Genomic DNA, 15,199 nt, shown 5'->3' on the forward strand with positions numbered 1-15,199 from the left:
CACATTTTGGACTCGATTTTTTGTTGAACGTGTTGCACACATTTCTGCCAGGTAGTTGGACTAATATTATTTATTACATCATAAAAAATATTTTTCATGTCTGCAAATTTAAAAGTAGTGTTTTTGGCTGCTACATAATTTTTTACTGCTGTCCAGATGGGCTCAATCGGATTGAGCTCACAATAGTATGGGAGCAGCCTTAACACAACTTTGTTTTGGCTTTTTGCCATCTCATCAATGATATATTTATTATATTGTCCCTTATGTTCCTTAACGATAGCCAGCAGTTGCACTTTTAGCATGGAGTTCTCAAACCCTCTTCTTCTTCTTCTTCTTCTTCTAATGGCGCTACAACCCTTTGTGAGCCTGCTTAACAATGTTCTTCCATTCTGCCCTGTCGGATACTTTCCTTCGCCACTGCCTGATGTTCATGGTTTTAAGATCCCTCTCTACGTCGTCTATCCATCTTTTACGGGGCCTTCCTCTTGTTCTGTTTCCTTGGGGCTTCCATCTCTGGACTACTTTTACAGCTCGATTATCTGGCATTCTTTCTAGGTGACCAAGCCAGTTTAGTCTTTGTGATTTTACAAATCTGACAATATCTGCGCTCTGCATTAGTTCATCCAGCTCGTGGTTCATTTTAATTCTCCACGAACTATCGCTGCATTGGGTTGGTCCAAATATCTTCCTTAGTATTTTGCGCTCAAATATTCTCAGTCCTCAAACCCTATATTTTTTTATTCCAGCCACACTTGGATGTAGGCTTTTCACTGAGTCAATACTTTTCGAGTTATTTGCGAGTGGAATATGTTCATTTTTCAACAACAAAAAAACAAGGTTTTTAGACGGTTTTTGCAAATAACTTAAAAAGTAAGTATTTTATCGAAAAAATATTCTTAGCAAAAATATATATAAAATAGCAAAAAAAATGGTGTACGTATAAAGCCAGAAGCAAATTTGTAGGTAGTTAAAAGTAGGTTCTTATTCCAAATCGAATATTTCAACGTGAAGGAATAAAAAAAAACAAGCACTTTTCCCGACAGCGAGTTTTCCCTGAAAAGTGCTTCATTTTTTTTATATTTCTTGTTGAAATATTCGATTTGAAATTTGAATTACTTTTCAATAGCTACAACTCTGCTTTACTGAGTCTAAAGACTTCATATAGGTATAAGTACATAATTTTTTATAAGCTATATTTTTGCTAAGAATATATATTTCGATACTTTTTGAGGTATTTGAGGTATCTAAAAACGTGTTTTTTTTTATTGAAAAATGATTATATTCACTCGCAAATAACTCAAAGTATTGCCTTTGTGCAAAAACTGTATAAAATAAAATTTGCTAGAATTAGTCAGTTTATTCAATTCTGGACTTATTTTGAACGCATGTTTTTTCACACTCGAGAAGGAGTGAAACTCACCCCCATGGCAAAAGCACACATCGGCACAATATCACTTTTTTTCTTTGCCGTTAGCTATGTATATGCCAAATTTCATGTCAATCCAAGTGGTTCTTTAATTTTACAGCAAATACCGTGAATAAATGGACTAAAAAGGAAATAAAACTTTTCGAAACATCAATAAATTAAAATATTGGTTTCTCTTACCTTTATTAAAGTGATTACCGCAAGCTATTTTTACTTTTGATTAACAAATACTTTTAAACAGACTGACAAGTTTGGACCTGTAAAATGAGAATCCGTCTGGCTTAAGGCAATAAATTATATTTAATAGCCCCTTGACCAATGAGAGGGCGAATATCAACACGTGCTTCTGTTTACAGTTGGGAATTTGCTGAACGAATGTACTTTAGTTATCGGATTCGACCGGAAGTATTTGTATTAAGATATTTGTTATTCTTACACACTTGCGTCTGTCGCTGTATATTTGCCATGTTTTACCGTAGTAAGAGAACTGGCAGATGGAGACTCTTCAGGTTATTTTTTTGAAAAACGTCAAAAAAGCCAAGGTTTTTTCTTGTCATGTTTTATGCTTTTCTTGGTGAATGGTCTTCTTCGGAACGTTGACAGTTGGTGAAGGATCGTTTTTATTTTGTTATATATGTGGTGTCGTCGGAATGGGGGTAGATAAAGAAGTAAATAATCAAAGATTGAAGGCCAGAGGGTGGAATGCCAAAGTATCTTAAACTTATATTCTAACAGATTAACGTTCAAACACGTCTGTAGTGTCGTTGGAGACGGGTAGGGCGAGGGTTACAATCACAGAAAAATTAAAAAGTTGCATGTCAAAATGACCTTAAATTTATATTGTCTCTATTGTCATTGCTATAGTTAGCATTTGCTGCACTTTCTCAACTTTAATTCCGTTTTGCACTTTTTCTAAGGAAGCGATATGTTCAGTGTTTTTCAACTTGAAGTTATTTTGAAAGGTTTTATGCCTATTTATTTTAAATAAGCGTTATTGTTACGGCTACAGTGCTCTAGTATGCTGGCTGTGGCTTCTATGCAAAAAGGTTAACTATATATAAGTTTGCATATCAATATCTTGATCTATTTCTAACGCTCGATAGTTGCAGTCGGGCTGTGTTAGTCTGATCAAAGCCAAGCCAATCTCTTAAGTTTCTGAATCGAAACGTTGTTCCTTGCAGATGTTTTTTATTGTAACCCTTCATTTTTTAATAATGGATGCTTAGGTCCTCTAACAACATATTCGGAGTATTCAAAGATTCACTCTTTTTAATTATGTCTATTATCTTTTTATTCTTTGATATACGTCACTGTGTAAATTGGCGTAGTGTTTCTTTTACTAAGATGTCCAAGTTGCGCCACACAATATTTATAAGACTTGGACGTTAAATGATTTCTTGATTGCTTGACCTCTTGGAGCATATTCATAATGCATAATAACTACATAATCGAAATGGACGCTTCCATTGTGAAAACGTCAAAAAACGATTTCCTTTAACTGTACATCTACACTTTCGATATATTCCGTGTTGTGCTGGAAGGTCGGCTAGAACGCGGGGTCCCTATTAACAGACGTGTCGCATTTTTAAACCGACAACATTCACACAATGAAACCCTAGACTATCTATAATCTTTATATTTCAGCAAGCGCTTTGCTACGGCTTTGAACAAAAGTAAACAAGAAACGATAATGTTCTTCAATGGTACGCGATTTTGTACAGTCCTTTCTCATATTCGGTTGAACAGTATTCAGATACATTTCCAAAATTTTTCTAAAATATCTCGTCCTTATTCATGTCAATCTCCATGCATAAATTCTTCGATTCTTCAAGCTTGTGCAATATTTAATCGTTTCTTATCTGTCTACTAAAAAAGTAATATTCTGTTGTGTTAAAAGTAAATAGGTCCACCTGGAAATATGTTTGTATATAAAGGCATTCATGAATTGCCTTCGAATTCTATCAGTATCTTTCGATTTCATAATTTTCCTACTTATAGATTCTAAATAAAGTGATCGTTTGACGAAATATGTCCTTTCCTCACTACGACCTAAAAGATCTTGTATTAATAACTTACATCTCTGTTTATACTTTTGAAAAAACAAGACATTCCTTTAACAGGCACTAAGTCACTCATGCTCGTTCAATGGATGTTTTATGGTCTTTATTAAGCTTCATAGTGATTTTCGTTTGTTCCTGGTAATTTTTAACCTAAGAGAATCTAGTCAATGGATGATTATTTCCGTCAGAGCCTCGCCTCGACAGAAGACTACCGAAATCTGGGAGTCGTCTGAAAACCGAAGTTTCCACTGGGTCGTGTTAACCTCATAGCAACCATGACCGAGCATGGACAATCCCTTCACTACGACAGGGTCCCACGGCTCTCTGAGAGGTTCCCCCACATAACTTTTAATGCTGGCCCCGTCATAATTTTTTCTGAATCTGTTGCAATTTTGACTGCATTAATCCTCGGACGTAGACACAGATCGTTTGTTCTGCATTTATGTTGGTGACTTTCCGACATACTACATCTGCTGTCGAGTCTCTTTTTCTAGTTTTCAATAGTCAAGTGTCTACTTTTCAATAGTTCCTCTTCATATTCGAATTAAGTCTGCGTTGTTCATTTCTTGCTTTCTTTGTTTCTGGTCCATTCTTGCCTCAGGAGAAACTAGAGAATGGATGGTCACGCCCGACAGGGTTCTCGATGCGGAGAGAAGGTTCACCTCACAAAATCAGCAATCACGACTGAGTATTAAGTGCCTCTCCACCACGAGAATGTCTCACAGCTCTCGGAGGGATTGATCATTCATGATAATCGGGTGAATACTCACAAAAAGAATATTATTCATAGCCTTGCAACATCAAGATTCTTACCATGATGTACACGTATTTCCTTTACAAAAATATCCATAATTTTTTACAAAATCAATATTATTTTTTCGGTCTTTTACTTTAATCATTTTGATATTCCGCCATTTCATTGTTAGAATTAAAAAGCTGTATGTATTAAATTGTCATTATGAACTAAATTTTTGAAAAATTTGTCTGTTATTAATGACAGTTGGTCCAGATCGACGGCGACGATGGAAAAATAATGCACTCAATTGTAATAGCGTGAAAAAACAAAGTATTAGTAGCTTAAAATAAGTATACATAGACGAAATTTCACACAGCGGGGAGAAATATGCTAAGATACTAATATCAACAGACTACACTCCAAATCGGTGTCTCTGAGTACCATAGGTCAGAATTCATCATCCATACAGTATCTCTAATCTCATGTATGATGATACTGTATCTTGATTGAAACTCTCAGCATATTATGACAGGTTTGACAAATTAGGTTTGATACATCAATTTTAAAATATCTATTTAAAAAAATAACAGTAAGTTGCAAGGCCAACAGATGCTATTTTGGGCTCAACCTCCTCCTTAAATCCACAATTATATCGAGAAATAAAACTCTACAAAACAATAATACTCCCAGTACTAACATGGTTCAGAGACCTAGACTCCAACAAGACATAATGAAAACATGTTAGGATATTTCGAAAGAAAAGTACTAAGGCAAATTTATGGAGCAGTGAATGACACTGGAGTTCGGAGAAGACGATGCAACTTTGAACTTTATAGAATATACCAGGAACCTGATATCGTAAAACATATTAAGATTGGACGTCTGAGGTGGATAGGGCATGTAATGTGGATGGAACAAAATGAACCAGCTAGAAAAACGCTCCTTGATAGACCCATTGGTCAGAGACAAGGAAGACCTAGAACAAGGTTCCTTGATAACATCGATGAAGACATGAGAAATATGGGAATACGTGCTTGGCGGAGAAAGGCGATGGATAGGCACGACTGGAGAGAAATCCTTAAGGAGGCTAGGATCCACGTAGGGTTGTAAAGCCAGAATGATGATGATTTAAAAAAGTAAACATTAAACTAATTTGAAATTACATTCATTTGATTAGTTATAATTGAACACAGTCTTTAATACCTATTTTATAGTTTTCAGTGTTTCCTATCTCGTGCTGTGTCAATCCAGTTTATTGCAACAGTGTTTAAGACATCAGTCCAATTTGTGAGTAGCCCACCCTATTTCTATATGCATGAAATCTAGAACGACACTTTTACTATGGGTTTATCATTCATTCTCGCCACATGTGCTGCCCAGTTTCATTTCTTGTATGCTATCAGTTCACAATATCATGTGAACAGATGATTCCTGTTCAGGATTATGGCATATTACATCGTGGCTTAAGATTTTACGATGTATGTAGACTGCTGGGATTAAGTTTGTCATATACTGGATTTTGGAAGGTTGGCTTAGGTTAGATATTTTTAAACCTACCTCATTTCTTACCCAATTTAGTATTTTTAGCAACTCTTGGGCTTCTTTTCGATTGTCTGCAATTAACATATCGTCACCAACGCATAGGCAGCTTAATCTTTTACCATCGATGTTGATTCCCACATTTTAGCATTCAAGTTTTTAAATATATATTCTATACAGCGTTCCACGTGAAGAAAATAACATTAGGCTTATGGAGATCAGTGTTGCCAAAACTCTCAGGCGTGCGGTTTACTAGATTGTCGATATATTTTTCGAATTTCCATTTTCAATTAACATTTAACTGTAAAGGCAGAATAACAACTGAAGAACCACAAAGCCTTATTATCATTATGTAGTCTCAGAGAACGACATAAAATCGCTGACATACGTACACCGTATTATTTTAAGTTGCAATTAGTAATTAGATATATGCATTCCAAGCGGTCCGTTTATTTGCTTTTAAATCTGTGTATGATTTAACTAAGCAATATTTTCTACTGATTTCTATGATTCATGGTATATGATATTCTTACCGAAAAACAAATAAACTGTCGTTACTATAATTAACATAAGATAAAATAAAATTATCTTTTGTAAATACTATTTATTTAATTAAAATCATTTTCCCTACTTTTCATCTCTTGTTTCGAATGGGCACTTTTGGTCAATTACGTTAAAAAACATTAATTTAATTTATGTCTGTGAAAACGAAAATACAAATAATTATACAACCCTGAATCGTGCTTGTGTTCATCGTGGCATCGCTGCGCTTCTATCGTCCATAAGAAATACATGGCCCTATCTCCGCAATGTTATTTTCTTAACTTGGAACGCTCTATAGCAACATTGCAAATGTTATGTTGATGTATTAATGTGCAGTTTAACGTTTATTACGCTTTTATATATCTTTTAATTAATGTTGCGTATCAGTACAATCAGCTAGTACAACAAATATCTTCCATTGGTCCTCTGAGTCAAACGTTTTTTCTTCGAAAACTAAACGGTCGTTTGTTGTTTTTCTATAAGCATGTTCATGATCAGTGAGTAGTCTTTTGAACAATAAGCCAATTCCAAATCTACCTGACCATTTTTACCTGCTTCGTGATAAATAGGGTGGAAATATACAAAAGACAATGTTTCTTACGATTTATCCATCATTTGAGTTTCACTGGAGCCGTTTTTACTTAGTCCATTAGTACTCACTTTTAAGTACAATTGTTAAAAAATAATTATTAAGAAAATAAAAGTTAATATAGTAAGAAATCAAGTATTATTATAACGTTTATTTTATTTTTATTTTTTCACATTGATTTTTAGAAAAAATGGACCAAAAATATTTTATCGAATTAAGTACTTAGGTGTTATAAATATTCGAATCGTATTTCTTCTTAAGACTGATTTTTAAAATTTAAAAACTTGTTGATAAATTTTTAGTTATATGTGGAAGACCTGAAATTTTTTATTACCAGTTTGTAAAATCCATCGCTTTCTAGTTATACACCTAGAATTGCTTAATACATGTGTGGCAAGATAGTGAACAAAGGCAATTGCCATAAAACTTTATTATTGTATCATATTTATGTGAAAATGAACTGTATTTTAGGTTGAGATACTTCTAAACAAACTAAATTATAACGTGTAATGCTATGTTGTTGTCAGACATAAAAGGCAACAACGTTAATGCAAACTTCTTCAGTTTATTTATTAATATATTCTTCCGCGAATTCTGTCTCCATTAATGGAGGTTAGCGTTAGCTCTACTAAAGTCTTCACTGACCTAGCTGAGGTATGTCCATTGCCTGATGTTTCTCATCCAGCCTTTATCTTTCAATGAACTTTCAGTCAACAAACAAGAATAGCAACTTCGAATGTAAGCACGATGCTAAAGACATAAAATTCAGCAAGAGAAATTCCAAATCCAGATAGCAGCTGTATAAGAGATAAGATTGAGGAACAGCGAGAAGATAAACTAAGAAAAGTTAAAAGTACAAGAGGAGTAGGAAAGTATTAAATAGTAATTCGGGGGGCTTCTAAATGGTCAATTGGACCAAAAAATATCAGAAAAGAGTAGTATGAAATCGAAAATGTACCATACATAAAAAAAACACATGGTAATGGGAATATAATATGTTATTTGGTAGCTTAAAGGAAGGATAGTATTCAAGAAACTAGGTGGAAAGGACAAAGGGCGAAAGAATTAGGTGGAGGATACAAATTGTGAACACTAGGAATGGAGTTGGTATAATAGCTGATAGGGAAATAAAAGATAAAGTAGTAGAAGTTGTAAGAATGAGTGATAGAACACTGTCAGTGAAATTTGTAATTTATAAAGAAGTATTGAATGTTGTGTGTGTAATCTTATCTCAAACAAGGCTGGGTGAAAATGAAAGAAAAGCTTTCTATGATATTCCATCAGAGGGGAAAGTTGTGATAGAAGGTGATTTTAATGCACATGTGGGCATATGGATATGAAGGATAGATGAGTAGGGTATGAAGCAATACATGGAGGACTAGAAATGAAGCTGGAGATGATATGCTTGAATTAACAACAGCATTAGATATGGCGATTGTTAACACATTCTTTCAAAAGAGAGAAACAACTTATTAGGTACAAAAGTGGACAAAAACATTCCCAAATAGATTATTTCATGACAAGACAAGAAGATGAAGAGCAGGCACAGAAAACATGGTCACGAGGAAGATCGCCAACAAGATGGATCGACCAAATTATACGAATATGCAAAAGACCTATGCATGAGTTAAAAGAAATGACCAGAGACAGAGATCTTTGGAGACGGATAATACACGACATCTTGAAACTTACCCTGTCATGATTCTCTCAAATCATGAATTTCTTATGATACATCCGAGGGTTCGGAGGATAATGTCTTCTTCACCTAATTGTTTTCGTTGCACTTTACTGGACGCTATATTATCATCCTGATAACACGTAGCATGTATGAATTATATTTTTCATCTGCCTTATATTATAATTAAACTGAGCTAGACATAATTGAAACCGCCAAAATCATTTTTACCGTAAATAGAAGGTCCGAGTCTTAGTGCGAAGCTGTTTTTGACTGCGTTAACATACATCGCATTGAATACGAAATTGTCTTTATGTATCTAACAACTATATGTTGGAACAAGCAGTTATTTTGCTAATAAAATACCAATTTACCAAAATTCTTTTATTTTAATTTTTTCTATTTGTAATTATGAAATAAACATTTTTTTTTATGTATGGAATTATTTTTACGGCTTAATTATATATTTTATATTGATTACTATTTAATTAATTGCTTGATAATCAAAAAATGCTGACAACTAAATATTGGAACAAGAGATTTTTAACAAATTAAAATAAAAATGAATAAGACGTAACGTCGCCCTTAGCTTGAATAACAGCCTGAACTCTATTAGAGATTGTATCAACTAGGCCTTCACAGAATTCAGGGGTGAAACTATCCCATATTTCTTGCAATTTAGCACATAGTTGAGGTAAATTACGCTGAGGTTTATTTCTTAGGTGTTGGTTCATTTTGTGCCAAAGTGTCTCTATTGGATTAAGATCCGGGCTACTAGAAGGATGTGACAAAACTTTAATGTCATGTTTATTCATGTTATTACCTATCCATTAATTGGTAGATTTAGCCGTATGGCATGAGGCTCCATCCTGCTGAAAGATAAAATTTTCGGATGGATATAACTTTGCCGCACTTGGTAGAAACGAATATTCAAGGATATCTTGATATTTGGCTGCGTTTACTATGGCCTTAATAAAATATAAAGTTCCCAACCCTTTGGCCGACATACAGCCCCACACCATTATGCCCTGTGGAAACTTTTACAGTTCTTTTGAGAGAATCCTTATTGAATGCTTCTCGAATCACACATTTTCCCGAATCACACGCTTTGGATAATCTTCTACACAGACATCAACTTTGCTTTCGTCGCTATAGATAACTTTGTCCCAGTTATGTTTGGTCCACGAAAATTTTGATTTAACCCAAACGTAACGATTCCTTTTTTAAGTTTCGGTCAGCAATGGTTTTTCCTTGGTCTACTCGAATAAATCAAAAAATAGAAAATTTTTATCGCAAAGAAGAACTTATCAAACATACCCTATAAAAACTAAGACCACTTTGGTGGATATATTTGCGACAGGATTCTCTGGAAACATTCATTCCCGTTTCTCTATTCCTTCTAACAGTTACTTCTCGTAATGTATTTCTTCTTCCCGACTTACGTATTCTAATTAAATGCTTTACACTCCTTTGAGAAACAGCTTTTGGACGACATGAGCTTTTGCCTTCTTCTTTTGGTGCCTATCCCTCTATGGATGTTGGCAATCACGTTGGTCAATACAGCTTTGTTGACAGCTGCTCTAAATAGATGTATGGTAGTCATTCCTGCCCTCTGTTTGATGTTTTTCAACCACGATGTCCTTCTGCGCCCTTGAGATCTTTTGCCTTCTATCTTGCCTGTTAAAATTAGTTGAATTACTTGATACTTCTCATTGCGCATCACATGCCCTAAGTATGTCATCTTTCTGATTTTCACGATACGCATAATTTCCAGATCTATTCATACGTTGGATCACGGTGTTCTTTGTAATTTGATGGATATATTAAATTCTGAACATGCGGCGGTAGCATCACATTTCGAAGGCTTCTAATCGTTTAGATATTGCCTGTCAAAGTCCAGGCTTCGACTCCATATAAAAGGGTAGAAAATACATACCATCTCGATACTCGTGTTCTTATATTAATGTTCAGCTGCGTATTCCATAAAATCTTCCTGAGGCGATTGAAGACAGCTCTCGCCTTTTCTATATGACATTTTATTTCCTGTGAGTGGTCCCATTCCTTATTTAGGCTGCATCCAAGGTATGTAATTTTGTCGATTATTTTCAAGGGTTCATTATTAGCTGTGAATTGGTGCTGTATTACGTCGTTTTTACTTACTACAAGAATTTTGCTCTTCTTACAGTTTAATTTCATGCCGTATCTGTCACAGGCTTCAACTACACGTTCTATTAATGTTTGCAGATCCTCCGCATTATCAGCAATCAAAACCCTATCGTCCACATATTTTAAATTGTTTATGATTTCACCATTGATTTTTATACATTCTCTTAAACCATCAATAGCTTCTCTGAACAGCATTTCCGAGTAAATATTGAACAACGCCGGTGATAAAATGCAGCCCTGACGTACTCCTCGTTTTATCATGAATTCTTCTTAGGTTTCGTTGTCTACTCGTACAGTTGCCCTTTGCTGTAAGTATAAATTTTTAATTAGGCGTAAATCTTTGTCCTCAATACTAGATTCTTTCAGTATCTGAAATAATTTTTGATGTTGCACCTTGTCAAATGCTGTTTTCTATATATGCGAGAGTGAACAGCAGAAAGAAGGATTTTGAGTGCATGGCTCATTAAGCTTATAATTCTGTAATCAGAGCATCTGGCGGTATTTGCCTGTTTTTGATTTTGCCGCAAACATCAATACTAGAAGTTTCACTATATTTCTTATTTATATTAAACAGAATATATTTCTTATTTATATTAACAACAATAGTTTGACACTACTAGTTTTACAACTACAATCAATTCATTGGAAATTTCACTCATTGTTTTCTCTTCATGGTACTGATAAATAATAATTTTTCGAACTTTTGGATCAGTAGGGTTTTCACGTTCCATTATTATATTTTAGTCGTAATAAAACTGACGGTTGTCATTATTCATACTCAAATGACGCGTGACAATGATTGTTGACAACGCACTACCTACTCGTATGTTTCATTTCAAAGCCTTCTTTGCGCAGACTGACAAAATTTAAGAAACGTGGTTAAAAGCAAAAAATGTTCCAATATTTAGTTATCAGCAGTTTTCGATTATCAAACAATTAATTAAGTAGTAGTCAATATAAAATATATAATTAAGCCGCAAAAATATTTCCATACATCATGGAGTATTATCACAGAATAAATAACAATCAGAATACCCACTTTCAGATGCCGCCTTTGAAACCATATTAAAGCCATATTTTAAACGAAAACATAGACTCGAATTGAGAAATTGGTGACGTTACGACAGAACTGCAATTTCAATTTTTAGAGATTAATAATTTAGTACATTTGAAATAATTGAATCTATTCTTCAACTAAAAGTACTAATAAAAAAGTGCATATTATGTCTATAGTTGCCGTAAATAAATTAAACCGGTTTAATTTTTCTATGCACACCAGATAAAAGGTCACTGTACAGCACTGGTTCCATTTAAAACATGGCTGATTCCGTCTGCGCGAACGAGATGCGCGTACTTATTTTTTCAAGCAGAGTGAGCATTCCGATTGTTTATTATTCTGTGGTATTATAGTGTTAATTTCATATTTACAATTAAAAAATAAATAAATAAAAAATTTCGGTAAATTGGCATTATATTCGCAAAATAACTGCTTGTTCCAACATATAGTTGTTAGGGCTAGTACTAGATACATATTTTACTAATAATTAAATTCAAAATTTCAGTTACGATAAAATCAGTGTACTCATAATAAATATATTATAAATAGCTATTGTGTATCCATTTTACTACATCAACAGCTTTTACGAAAGTAAAATTTTAAAGTACTTATTGATTTGGCAACGCAGCATCGTCTTTGTCATTTCTTAATTTGACTTAATCGCGGTTTCAGTTATTTCTGAGACTTTGCTACTCATAATATATCAAACAGCTATACTACAGACAGTATCTCAAAATATTCTTGGCAATTGTTTTTGCGTCGCTTCGCTATAATTAAATATATTTTGCGCCGGAGAACCAAACACCAATATTAAATTGCGTAATTTATTAACATTCTCCGCAAATGGTCTCACTTTAAAGTCACCTTAGTTTTAAGTTTGAATATTGTACATTTTTATCAACTTTTGACCGTAATGAATATGATGGTTTCAAAGAAGTGTAAATTTTTTGGGCGGAGGTTGCTTCTCTGCATATGTCTGTATTGCGCAAGAACACTTTATTGTTGATTGCAGAATAGTAAGTTAGAAAAGTTGCACTAGACAAATTTACAACTCGGTTGTTTGCCTTCTTATGGGCGACCTAGACAACTTTTTAGTTTTAGTTTTTTTTTGTTTTATTTATTGCAAATCGTTGCAACCTACATCACATCACAATATCAAAACCGCTAACTGTTGTTTAACTTAACTATTCTGCATTTTATCCAGTGGCGGCTGGTGTGGTAAAATTTTGGGTAGGCCAAGCCAGCAAACTACATAAAGCTATGTGTAATCAGAGAGGGAGGGGTCATGACCCCCCCTTAAAAATATTTGGAAACTCACTTATCCTATTGGTGGTAAGACTAAAAGTGACCTTGCATCAGAGAAAAGTAACCCTCAAGATCCATGACCTCCCCAAAAAAATTCTGTAGCCGCCAGTGTGTGTAATACATTTTTTTTTGTGTGAGAGTGGGAATCTTTTTTTTTCGAATTTTACGATTTTTTTTTTAAATTAATTTATTTATCTGGTGCCTAAACAGCAAGCATTAACACGACAATATAAATCGTTGTCCGGCAAGCTGCTTAACTTCAAACGCTTATTGTACGGGGATCTTATGTGAGCTGGGTCGGCCAGTTCCGATCGGGCCTATTAATGATATTTAAAATGCGTGAATACGATTCGATGTTTTCTGTGGGAATATAATAACATAGTTGTTTTAACGGACGCAATGTATTGAGTGATTTAGTACATTTAAAAGTTATTTACATGCATTAACATAAGTTTTGAATATATGTTTTTCAATTTTAAAGCTCTTAAAATTATTGGGTAGGCCCGGCCTATCCTGCCTACCCCCAAAACCCGCCACTGATTTTATCTCTCTATTTGGATTTATACCATGGTACCACAATTGTAGCGAGTGCATTTATTATTAAAAAAAAAATAATCAGGATTTTAGAAGGAATTGATTGTCATAAAAATTATTTTCTTATTTTATAGATGCCTTAGATGAAGAAAACTAATCCTTGTTAAATATATTTTTTTGGGGAAAACCCTTTATCCGTTTAAATTAACAAACTTATGACTGATTCAAGGATTAAATTTAATTCCTATTGTCAAATGAAATTTAATGACTTGGGATTAGAAAAAGGGTCCTCTAGTAACTTTTAGCACCATTTTAAAACCATTTTTCATCATGATCTGCATCCATTTCCTCATGGCAATCTCCAGTCTTTTTAGAAACAAATGCATTTAAACCTCTGCCAATATGGCTAATAATAAGGCGTTTTCACTTTCCAGATACTGTCTTGGCGTTTGTTTTTTACATTTCACATTCACATTTTTCACATTCATCTGTATAATATATTTTTTCCATCTCTTCGAAATTCTGCTATTCGTTTCAGATACTTTCTTCTTTTTCAATAAGGGTACCATTCGTATTTCTCTTTACAGACCTAAAGTTCATTTCACGTAAAGTATGTAACAAACCACATATCATGATATTTTGGAATATTTTCATTAGATTGAAGAAAAGAAGCAATTTTTTTATAGTTGGTAATTCATTTTTAAAAGAAAATACATGTGATCCACGACGTGCACGACGAATGGTCTGTTTGGTTGTATCATCCAATTTTATTTGTTTCCTTCCTCTTGTCGCAACCTTCAAAGTATTATTATCGTTTGTTTTATCGTCTGTTTTTATTACTCTGTACACACTAGTGTCTGAAACTGTTGTCAAAATACTACATAATGTAACTACATCGCTTACATTCATATTTTGTTCTCTGGCTCAAACACATTTCCGATCATAATTTGTTCTTCGCATTCTTTTTGATACACGGTTCACTATTACAACTGTCAGTCATGTTAATTATTTGTCACTAAATTTAATGAAACTAATTTATTCACAATTCACGAAAAGTAAACGTAAAAGCGCCTTCCACTAACAAGACTACAAACAATTCTGTTCTCCGCTTTATGAAACCCCTGTCAGTGGGCTTATGAAACTGACTTGCAGATAGCATACAATGGCGTTGTTGCCAGTTACATCGCCTTAATCCGGAACGAAATTGTTGATCTCAGACATTATCTACCGTTAAAGAAAGATATAATCTACAACATTTGCAGATAACTTCAGTTAAGTTGAATTGAATTAATCAAAACTTAGCCCAAACATTTGAACAGTTTCAAAATAGACCAGTCAAATTATCAGAATATTATCAGATTAAACAGATTCTGCAATAATCCACTAATCTATTTATTAAATAATAATGAAATTTTCTCCTTTGGCCGGAACAAAAATATTTTTTTCTAAACGATAAACGTCCAATTTTACTGGCCTATAAAAAAACATTAAAACATGAGTCACTCGCTACAATTGTGATACTTAACTGTAGTGTATTATTCATTAGACAGCCAAGGTATTTAAATATTT

Source organism: Diabrotica undecimpunctata, chromosome 5 (assembly GCF_040954645.1).
Source record: "Diabrotica undecimpunctata isolate CICGRU chromosome 5, icDiaUnde3, whole genome shotgun sequence".
Taxonomy (NCBI): Eukaryota; Metazoa; Arthropoda; class Insecta; order Coleoptera; family Chrysomelidae; genus Diabrotica; species Diabrotica undecimpunctata.